The sequence below is a fragment of the Gossypium hirsutum genome, chromosome A01 (genome assembly GCF_007990345.1).
Source record: "Gossypium hirsutum isolate 1008001.06 chromosome A01, Gossypium_hirsutum_v2.1, whole genome shotgun sequence".
In the NCBI taxonomy this organism is placed as follows: domain Eukaryota; kingdom Viridiplantae; phylum Streptophyta; class Magnoliopsida; order Malvales; family Malvaceae; genus Gossypium; species Gossypium hirsutum.
In genome coordinates this window covers 9,623,624-9,636,019 of record NC_053424.1, presented here as the reverse complement: position 1 = coordinate 9,636,019, position 12,396 = coordinate 9,623,624, and the positions used below count along the sequence as shown (strand labels likewise).

The 12,396-nt window shown below is 35.2% G+C and overlaps 1 pseudogene; it reads right to left on the bottom strand.

The window, feature by feature from the left end:
• Positions 1-210: 210 nt before the first annotated feature.
• Positions 211-8,563, bottom strand: LOC107917266 (G-type lectin S-receptor-like serine/threonine-protein kinase At4g27290; annotated as a pseudogene).
• Positions 8,564-12,396: the final 3,833 nt, after the last annotated feature.

Below are 12,396 nucleotides of genomic sequence, written 5' to 3'. Positions count from 1 at the left end.
AATAATAGTAAAATTGTACTTTACATCTCAAAATGATAAAAATTTAATTATAACTCTTAAAAATAATAAAGATATAGATTATTAAAATGATAAAATTACATTTTTATTATCGTAAAAGTATATAATTTAATTTCGACTCAAAAAATTTTCTTTCTTCACCCCTAATTAGATCCAAAATAACAATGACCCAAACCCGAGTCAAAAGTTGAGAAGCCTTTTTACTTGTATACTAATTTATTTTTGCATCTACAACATGATTCAAGAATCTAAACACTAAATTTAAACAATTTGTCGAGGGAACAAGAATTATCACCACAACAATTATCTTCCTTCAATGTCTAAAGCTTTATGAAAAACCTAAAATCTTGCTTGATCAAATAAGTGGGACTGATAGTTTGGAACATAACAGATTGAGTGAGCCATACAATCTTTTTCTTATCTAGCCTCTAATAATGATAAACTTATTTCATTTCTCGAAGACAATCTGTCGTTTCCGGATGAACAATCAGCTTCAAAGGGTTTATTGTAAAACAAGAAACCAGGTTGTTTAGGCGAAGGCAATTCATTATGACTTCCCAACATTAGAACCACAGATGACATGTTTGGTCTTTCCTCAGGATGCTGTTGTATACATAAAAGGCTAACGTGTATGCACCGTAGCAATTCGGATAGGTCTCCAGTGTCTGCTAAGAAATCATCGGCAAGATCCAAAGGTTTGCTTTCTTTCCATAATCTCCATGCCTGCAGCCAAATTCAAACCTTTTAGCATTTGAAGTTTAACTGACAAAACATAATGATAATAGCATTTGTCGATGTTTACATGTTCAATGAGGTTGCCACTTTGATTTACATGATAAAATCCTCTGTTCTTTCTTCCGCTTATAATCTCCAACAATAATATCCCAAAGCTAAAAACATCTGACTTTACAGAAAACAACCCATCGATAGCGTATTCTGGTGCCATATAACCACTACAGAACATTGTTGGATAAAAGAAAATTTAGTTATGGGGATTTATAGGTCAAATAGTATAGCAGTGGCATAATAGTACACTTACTAAGTTCCGACTACTCTATTTGTATTAGCTTCTGTTTGATCTCCTCCAAAAGTTATTGCAAGGCCAAAATCTAAAATTTTTGGGTTCATCTCACTATTAAGTAGAACATTACTAGTTTTAAGATCTCTATGGATTATCCTCAACCTTGAGTCTTGATGAAGGTAGAGTAGTCCCCTAGCAATCCCGCAGATAATCCGGAAACGCTTAGACCAAGATAAAACTCTGCGTCTCGTATGATCTGGAAAGTAGGTATTCTTGTTAGTCTTGCAACTCATTTGGTTATTGAAGAAGCAAAAGTGATAATATTGAGAGGTTTGTAATGATTTTCATACCGAAAATGAAGGAGTCAAGGCTTCTATTAGGCATGTATTCATAAACTAGCATTCTCTCATCTCCATGAATGCAACATCCAAGAAGCCTTACAAGATTCCGATGCTGAAGTTTGGCAATCAACTTTACTTCATTCTTAAACTCATGCAATCCTTGTCCGGAACTCTTTGAAAGTCTCTTCACTTCAATTTCTTGTCCATTTCCTAGTGTCCCCTGGAATATTTTACTACACTTTATGAGCTTTCAATAAAATAAAGAAAGATCATTGGGCTAAATTACAGCAAGTTTTACCTTATAAACAGGACCAAAACCTCCTTGACTGTTAGAATTGTGTGACCCAAATTCTAAGAGATTGCTTGCAAGTCAAGTTAAACAAAAATATATTTTCTTTCTAGAAGATTTAGTATTTATTAGTATAATATATTTAGCATTTATTAGTATAGTTTATTTGACTTACTAATTTAGCCTATAAATAGGCTCCTTTACAATCTTAGAATTAAGAGACACCAATTAGATTAGAACTCATAACACATTCAGAGAATTTTGTGTTTACGTTTGAGGGTTCTTTGTTTTTCGGGTTTTCGGGGTTTAGTTTTTATCTCCATCTTTTGTACTCTTCATTCTTTTGCCATTATAGTAAAATTATCTTTGCCCGTGGTTTTTTATCCTCTTTTGAGGGGTTTTTCCACGTTAAATTTGTGTGTTCATCTTCTCAATTTCTTCTACTATTTTTACTTGTTCGTTGCTTAATCGGGACGATCCTAACAAGTGGTATCAGAGCTAGTTTAACTTTCATAGATCAGCCCGGTCAGAGATGGCAGCAACAAGGTTTGAAATTGAGAAGTTCGATGGTGAGACAAATTTCAATCTGTGGCAAGTTCGGATGATGGCAATTCTAGTTCAAAATGGCGTGAAAAAGGTTGTTACAGGGAAAAAGCCTGAGAATCTAAATCAAACAGAATGGGAAGAGCTTGATGAAAAGGCCTTGTCTGCAATCCAGTTGTGCCTCGCGAATATAGTATTGCAGGAGGTATTGATGGAGAAGACCTCATTCGCCTTGTGGAAAAGGTTAGAAACTCTTTATGCGACTAAGTCTCTAGCTAACTGTTTAGTGTTGAAACAACGTCTATTTACGTTTCGCATGAACGAAGGTGAGCTTCTTAAAGATCACATCAGTCAATTCATTACTATTTTAAATGATTTAAAGAATGTTGAGGTTCATATTGACGATGAAGATCAAGCTATGCTATTATTGTGCTCTTTACCCTCTTCATACAAGTCTTTCAGGGAGACCCTGATTTATGGCAGAGACAAACTCTCGTTCGAAGATGTGAAGGGTCATTTGTTGAGTAGAGACAAACTCGACAATGAGTTTGATTTGAATAGCAAAGCAGATAGACAAGCTTCCGTTTTGGTAGCATCAAAGAAACGAGACAAAAGGTGTCGCTATTGCAAAAAGTTAGGTCACGTCAAAGCAGATTGTTATAAACTGCGAAATAAAAGAGCTGCTGAGAGTAACGAGGAAGATGTAGTTGGTGCTAATTTGGTCGATGAAGGCGGTGATGATTTCTTGTTAGTGTCAACGAGCGATAACTCCAAGCTTACGTCTGAGTGGATCCTAGATTCAGGATGTTCTTTCCACATGTGTCCTAATAGAGAATAGTTCTCCACATACAGTTCAGTTGAAGGTGGAGTTGTGCACATGGGAAACGATTCATCTAGTAAAATAATCGGTATTGGTACTGTTAAAATTAGGATACACGATGGAACGATTAGGACACTCTAAGATGTCAGGTATGTACCTGATTTACGAAAGAATCTCATCTCCTTGAGTATTTTAGACTTGAAAGGATGCAGAATCAACATCGAGTCGAGTGACATTAAAGTATCTCGTGGAGCTCTCATTTTGTTAAAAGGTAAAAGAACCGGCAGTCTTTATATTCTGGAAGGTTCTACAGTGACCGGTGAAATCAGACGTCCCTCGTCCGTTACGGAGTCAAAGTCAACTCATTTGAAGCGGAGGCAACTTGGTCATAGGAGGGAAAAAGGTATGACCGTTTCGTTGAAGAGAGGTTCTCTTTTGGATGCAGGTTTTGAAAAGTTAGGGCACTGTATTCGTGAAAATCAGACCCAGGTTAGTTTTGATTTGGCAGTGCACAAGTCGAAGGCTAGAAGTCTTCCACCTTCTAAGCATAAATTCGACTCAGTTAATTCCCTGCATAGTTCAAGATAGGCCCGTGGCGGGTTTTGGCAAAGATGGCATTGAAAGAATTTGTGTCAAGGTGGAAATTGTTAGAATTGTGTGACCCAAATTCTAAGAGATTGCTTGCAAGTCAAGTTAAACAAAAATATATTTTCTTTCTAGAAGATTTAGTATTTATTAGTATAATATATTTAGCATTTATTAGTATAGTTTATTTGACTTACTAATTTAGCCTATAAATAGGCTCCTTTACAATCTTAGAATTAAGAGACACCCATTAGATTAGAACTCATAACACATTCAGAGAATTTTGTGTTTACGTTTGAGGGTTCTTTGTTTTTCGAGTTTTCGGGGTTTAGTTTTTATCTCCATCTTTTGTATCTTCATTCTTTTGCCATTATAGTAAAATTATCTTTGCCCGTGGTTTTTTATCCTCTTTTGAGGGGTTTTCCACGTTAAATTTGTGTGTTCATCTTCTCAATTTCTTCTACTATTTTTACTTGTTCGTTGCTTAATCGGGACGACCCTAACATTGACCTAGCTTGTTGTTAAATGAAAAAGAATCAGTAGCTTGAGCTATGGTCCCAAACTCGAATACTGCAAGCTCCATATCTTCATTCTCGTCTTTATCCTCTCTATCATTTAGATTCTTGTCTTTCACTTCATCTAAAAACAGTATAAATCATAGACAAGCACTTGGTATATGCACTATGGGACTCTGTTTCTTAGATCATACAAATTTGTAGGAAATCAAGTAAAAAGGGGAAAAAAATCAATAGTACTGTTTAATTTTCCCAAAAACTGGGATGGAGATTGGGATTTTCTATGATGCGCAACTTCTAACTCTTCATTTTCTTGAAGCATCTCACACATTTTTGGATTTGGGTATGAGATATAATCCTCCAGTTACCCTCTGAATGCATAAACTTAAAAAACCAAATACATCCATGTCGGACACAATATGAGTATCGAACACACAAGTTCGAGCAAGCAAAATGACTATGGTATTTGTAACAAAGAACAAAATTAGTACATTTATGAGGGCCATAATTAGTGTTAACTTTTAACTTTCTCCTGCTTCTGAGAATGTAACAAACGATTAAAAGAAACCCCAAAATCGCAGCAATTACCGTCCCAAGTATGATGGCAAGTTTCACCTTAGCCTTTTTCTTCCGTTCTGCCATTTTCAATATTGATAAAGAAGCACAAATATTAATTCTTTATTACACAAAAACCCAAAAAGCATTATCACAAGATGTAATAACATGTAGTTTTATAAAGCAGTACCTGCTTCTGAAGCAGACACTCTGATGTAAAGATCCTGACCATCTGATTGAAACTGTTTGATATCAAGCAAATCTCCATACCACATGGCGCAGCCACTACCTCCTCTTGTAACATATAGATTAGTGTAGGCCATGCAGGAACAGTTCCTCAAGCACTTGGCTCTACATTCCTTGAGATTCATAGTTTTATTAACCCAAGAGTTTATGGTGTCTGGGGTTTTCACCTTCCCAATTCTGATAAACCCGTCTCCACTCTTGCAGTGAAGTGGCTTACTGTGTATGCAGCCGTCGGACCAATCCGATGAGTTCCATCTCTCGAGCCATTTCGGTCTGAACCTTGTCAAACATTGACAAGCCGGGAGCTTATTGTTATCACAGTCCCCGTCTGGACCACAAAGTCCACTTCTGTCACATAAGTCACTTGGCATGATTGAGAACAACTTCCAAGTTTGAGTTTCTGGGTTCCATGTATACATTTGTCTTACACTTTGGGTTTGGTTCAAAACAAACCTCGACATCACTGATTTGTTTTTAAGGGAATATATATAGTAAACCTCATTTTCGTTCCACACAAAGTCATAATCAAAGATGGGATTCGACCTTAAATTTGGCGTCCCACTAAATCCATCGCCATTCCATAACCCACTCCGATAGTACTTTTCCGAGCCTTTCCTTAGCACCATCTCTAGGGTTCCTTCAAGTTCTACACCGTAAGTAAGATCACCTGGAGATGGATCATCCTAGTTCTTCCAGGCTGCTAGTCTTCGATGGAGACCAGTTCTTAAATCAATACCAATTTTCATCCCTGGTAACATTATATCTGATGGATAATCAAAGCTTTGCCACAAGTAATTCTCTGGTTTCTGTTAGAATTGTGTGACCCAAATTCTAAGAGATTGCTTGCAAGTCAAGTTAAACAAAAATATATTTTCTTTCTAGAAGATTTAGTATTTATTAGTATAATATATTTAGCATTTATTAGTATAGTTTATTTGACTTACTAATTTAGCCTATAAATAGGCTCCTTTACAATCTTAGAATTAAGAGACACCCATTAGATTAGAACTCATAATACATTCAGAGAATTTTGTGTTTACGTTTGAGGGTTCTTTGTTTTTTGGGTTTTCGGGGTTTAGTTTTTATCTCCATCTTTTGTACTCTTCATTCTTTTGCCATTATAGTAAAATTATCTTTGCCCGTGGTTTTTTATCCTCTTTTGAGGGGTTTTTCCACGTTAAATTTGTGTGTTCATCTTCTCAATTTCTTCTACTATTTTTACTTGTTCGTTGCTTATTCGGGACGATCCTAACAAGTGGTATCAGAGCTAGTTTAACTTTCATAGATCAGCCCGGTCAGAGATGGCAGCAACAAGGTTTGAAATTGAGAAGTTCGATGGTGAGACAAATTTCAATCTGTGGCAAGTTCGGATGATGGCAATTCTAGTTCAAAATGGCTTGAAAAAGGTTGTTACAGGGAAAAAGCCTGAGAATCTAAATCAAACAGAATGAGAAGAGCTTGATGAAAAGGCCTTGTCTGCAATCCAGTTGTGCCTCGCGAATACAGTATTGCAGGAGGTATTGATGGAGAAGACCTCATTCGCCTTGTGGAAAAGGTTAGAAACTCTTTATGCGACTAAGCCTCTGGCTAACCGTTTAGTGTTGAAACAACGTCTATTTACATTTCGCATGAACGAAGGTGAGCTTCTTAAAGATCACATCAGTCAATTCATCACTCTTTTAAATGATTTAAAGAACGTTGAGGTTCATATTGACGATGAAGATCAAGCTATGCTGTTATTATGCTTTTACCCTCTTCATACAAGTCTTTCAGGGAAACCCTGATTTATGGCAGAGACAAACTCTTGTTCGAAGATGTGAAGGGTCATTTGTTGAGTAGAGACAAACTCGACAATGAGTTTGATTTGAATAGCAAAGCAGATAGACAAGCTTCCGTTTTGGTAGCATCAAAGAAACGAGACAAAAGGTGTCGCTATTGCAAAAGTTAGGTCACGTCAAAGCATATTGTTATAAACTGCGAAATAAAAGAGCTGCTGAGAGTAACGAGGAAGATGTAGCTGGTGCTAATTTGGTCGATGAAGGCGGTGATGATTTCTTGTTAGTGTCAACGAGCGATAACTCCAAGCTTACGTCTGAGTAGATCCTAGATTCAGGATGTTCTTTCCACATGTGTCCCAATAGAGAATGGTTCTCCACATACAGTTCAGTTGAAGGTGGAGTTGTGCACATGGGAAACGATTCATCTAGTAAAATAATCGGTATTGGTACTGTTAAAATTAGGACACACGATGGGACGATTAGGACACTCTCAGATGTCAGGTATGTACCTGATTTACGAAAGAATCTCATCTCCTTGAGTATTTTAGACTTGAAAGGATGCAGAATCAACATCAAGTCGAGCGACATTAAAGTATCTCGTGGAGCTCTCGTTTTGTTAAAAGGTAAAAGAGCCGGCAGTCTTTATATTCTGGAAGGTTCTACAGTGACCGGTGAAATCGGACGTTCCTCGTCCGTTACGGAGTCAAAGTCAACTCATTTGAAGCGGAGGCAACTTGGTCATAGGAGGGAAAAAGGTATGACCGTTTCGTTGAAGAGAGGTTCTCTTTTGGATGCAGGTTTTGAAAAGTTAGGGCACTGTATTCGTGAAAATCAGACCCGGGTTAGTTTTGATTTGGCAGTGCACAAGTCGAAGGCTAGAAGTCTTCCACCTTCTAAGCATAGATTCGACTCAGTTAATTCCCTGCATAGTTCAAGATAGGCCCGTGGCGGGTTTTGGCAAAGATGGCATTGAAAGAATTCGTGTCAAGGTGGAGATTGTTAGAATTGTGTGACCCAAATTCTAAGAGATTGCTTGCAAGTCAAGTTAAACAAAAATATATTTTCTTTCTAGAAGATTTAGTATTTATTAGTATAATATATTTAGCATTTATTAGTATAGTTTATTTGACTTACTAATTTAGCCTATAAATAGGCTCCTTTACAATCTTAGAATTAAGAGACACCCATTAGATTAGAACTCATAACACATTCAGAGAATTTTGTGTTTACGTTTGAGGGTTCTTTATTTTTTGGGTTTTCGGGGTTTAATTTTTATCTCCATCTTTTGTACTCTTCATTCTTTTGCCATTATAGTAAAATTATCTTTGCCCGTGGTTTTTTATCCTCTTTTGAGGGGTTTTTCCACGTTAAATTTGTGTGTTCATCTTCTCAATTTCTTCTACTATTTTTACTTGTTCGTTGCTTATTCGGGACGATCTTAACACTTTCCATCTCTGACAACAAGATTACCTGAATCCAGGAGCTGCAATACTGGATTCTCAACTCTTGCTATCGAGTTAGCGCACCAAACAGCTGTTGTGTTCTGAACTAGAAGCAGGATTTTCCCATTACTTTGTATCTTCAACAAGCCAGTGGAATCGTTTATTGGGTTTACCCTGTTTGCAACCCAAACAACAGTTTGCATGGGGATGTTGTTGTACCAGATTCCCAGGTAGCGGTTCTTAGAACTGCCAGGAGAGAAGAAACCCAATTGAAAGCTTCCATCACCGAAGACTAAGGTAATGCCGTCGGTGAGTGAGTCTGATTGAGAAAGGGTGTCGATTGCAGTTGAAGCATTTGAGAAGATGACGAGGAAACAACAAGCAGTGTAAAAATAGAAATCCATTTCCATGGATATCTAGTCTGATAGCACATTGCTCGCCGAATTAAGTATAGATTCCATTTTAATGAACATTCTAAGTTCATGCATTGACTGTAAATGCAAGTCTTTTGTCTTGAATAGATGACCGTAGGCATGGATATCGATGACTATTGTTAAGAGAACAGGGAGACTTCAAGTTTTCTTTATATTTTACTGACTTTGAAAATGCTTATATTCAAAGTGTCTTGCTCGTCTTCTAGAAAAGCAACTGAGTTTGCAATAGTGTAGCATTCAAATCTAAAGTGATGCGAGGTTAGAATAATTCTAATCAAGTATTGCAACTAGGGTTGTCAACAATCCGGAATGATGAGCAGTAACTATGAGTCTGACCAAGAACGATTCAGAGCGCAACTAGAAAACATTCACTTCTATACTTTGAAAAATGATGAATAATTTGCGTATCAATAATGATGAATAAAGTGAACATGGTTTACCAAAACGTCAAGTCTTCCGGCAGAGTTTCTATGAAGAAATTGCTAAACACAGACCGTTTCAAGGATCAAATAAGGTTTGGCCTTGTTTAAATCATAGTATTAAATTTATCCCAACTCCCGACCATTTTTATTTTATTTTTGAATTAATTTTAACTCACGTGTTACATGCTAAAATATATAATTTTGGAAAATAAAATAGTATAAATTTGTAAATTACTTCATATTAAAATATATAATTTTGTATAAATTATAAATATAATTAGTCATCCTTCTCGTATTGAAATATACCATAATTACATATTTAGTATTACAAAGTAATTTTCATCAGTGATATATTGCAAAGTAACATACCAGACATAACAGTACATATCAATTCAACAGAAACGTAAGACATCTAACCACCATCATACAAAGCATACAAACACAAATGTAAAAACTTAACCCCCTAATAACAACCAGACAATGTTAACAAAAATCACCCCTATTATAAATCAATGTTTATCACTAGCAATGATAAATCCCCTATCAATAATAAATTACTTTATAACAATTATAAACTAATAAACATCCATCCATTCAAGTATATAAATTCAAAACATGTATATAATGTAAGAAGGTCACTTCTCATCAATTTATTCGGTCAAAAGAGAGAAGTAAATTGTTTAATTTTATTTACGCTATAAACATAACACAATTTAACTTTGATATCAATTGTTGGAAATATTCGATTTAGAAAATGCTTATATTGCACAATAAAAAATTAAAAATTTTAAAACTAGGCATTTGTGTTACTTGTATCAATAAACAATTTACCAAAACAGTACCGTTGTTTTGAGTTAGACGGTTTAGGTCGTTTCCCAACTTTCTATCAATACAATCTTCTTTGCTATTCTTGAATCCTCGACTTGTTTAGTCTCTGAGCTCTAAATTCATGAACCAATTAACACAATGAAAACTTTATTGATGTACCAATAGAGAATATAATTTCTCTATATGGGTTAGAAACTAAAAGTTGAACTCTATTGAAGAATATACTTTATTTGAAGAATAAATCACATTATAATTTGACAAAGTAACAAAGCTTAATATGGTATGTTTTGATCTAGTCAATAGTCTCTATTTTATAGATAACAAAAAAAATAATATTTAATAGAAAATACATAGTCCCACTAGGACTACAAATACTTGCTGGGAAATGTGTCCATATTGTAGTAAACATGTAATTGTTTTCTATGTATTTGAACGATAAATAAATAAAGTTAATTTCACATTTCACAATTATATCTTTTGTGTTTCTATCTTTCATGTTTTATTTACATAGTAAAATTGTGACAAGCAGATATTAGCTCATGGATTGTCTAAGTTCAAACTGATGATAAGCAAAACAGTAAGAAAATTTACATTGCGAGAAAAACAAATTACTTCATTAAATAATCTAAACGACTCTGTAATCTCGTAAAAGAATCAAAGTTAGTGTTTAATTCAAATACTTAGAAAGATTATTATGGTGTCTTAGAAAGATTATTATGGTGTCTACAATTCCAATTGAAAGATGGCTAGTCTTGGCTATCAGAACAGTTAACTTTACGGGTAAAGACATAAATGTACTCATTGGAAGAATGATACATTGGACTAGACCCAAGTTGAATTAATTCTGAACCCATTTGTGAATTAATTCACTAATTATGTTCATTGTGTGATTTACCTAAATATTGACTTAAGTCACTAGCCATGCGTATGTAACTCATGTGCTTTGATATAAGTGGAGGCTTATACTTGGCTTATGCTTTAAAGATGATCGAGCCCAAAGGTGGTATGCTGGGTACATGACTTTACTAGCAACAATAGAATTCATAACTCGATTAAAGAGTTAACAATATTCTCTTATTGACATTGTGTGGATTAATAAATATGGAACGTGGCCACAGGTTGCTTATTCTCGAACAAGCAATTTATCATAGTCATTTATTAACAATGATCATATTAATCATTAAGAAGACACAATGGTGACAATGAGATAAAATAGGATTGTATGAATGAACGAATTTAACTCAAAGGAATCAATGACACAATATGAGGGTAACACACACAGGGCGAGGTCATTGGAAAAAGCAATTGGATGAATTATTTTCATAAATAGTATACAATAAGGAGTTCTCAATCATGGTACTTCTTGTGGATTGACTTTATGATTAAGTAAACAGCAAATTATCAGAATGATGCTTATGGACATAATTGCAATTACTAGATCCTAATTGTAAATGTCCGATTGGTCTCTTTACTAGCTCAACAAAAGCTCGATCAGATTGCATTTGAATTAAAAGAAAATTTTACAACTTTGGAAATAATTTAATTGGGTCGATTTATTTGACGTGGAATTAAATTGGGCAATTGTGAGAATTGTTCAATTAGAGAAGTTGATTAAAGAAATTTCTTGAAAAATTAATTTTGATCAAGCAAAATTAAATTAATCAAATTAATTAACATAAATATAATGTTTTTGGAAATTAATTTTCAAGTCAGACAATTGACCCAGTAAGTAATTAAACATAAAAATTGGACTTGAGATTGAAAATTGAAACCGAGACCCAAAAATCGAGACTGAGACCCAAAATTGGTCGAATCAAGCTTGGTATGTGAAACTGGGCTGATGGTCCAATTGGTGGTTGGGCCGAACTGGTCGGATCGTCATTGACCCAAACTGAACTAGCATCAGTCGAATTGGCTTGGGGTATCGTGAGGGTGTCGCGCCTGCGATGACAACATCGAGCACAGGGGTGCTGGCGGTTATGACTGTAACATTCCGATGGTTGATGGATGGTCGGTGATAAGCTATAAAAGTAACATATTTTAATCTCATTCTTAATGCATTTTCAAATGATTATTTATGCAAATTGGTGAATTTGATGTTCTTAATCCCTTTAATTCATGTTCTTACACCTAGGTGAGCATTTGGGAGCAAAACAAGAAAAAATCGGAGAAAAAGAGTAGCTTTCAGAAGTCACATGGGTTGAGCATACGCCTATGTGTGCCACACGGGCTGGACAGGTGCCCACGTGCTAGCCCATGTCGATTTTCACTCTATTTCACAAATACGGGAAAAAACACAAATTTTAAGCTTTCTAAGCATTCTAAAGTCTAAAAATACTAATTAGAAGAAGACATAAGAGAGTCATAAGAGAAGATTGAAGAAAACACTCGAAGAACACCATCGGAGCCAACTTGGAAGCGGATCTCCATCGAAATCAAAGATCTCCTTTTAGTTTCTTTTAAAGTTTTTATGAGTTCCTTTATGTCTTGTGGTTCTTCTAACTTTGAGATGTTTTATTTACTATTATGAACTAATTCTCTAGATACCTAAAGAGGATA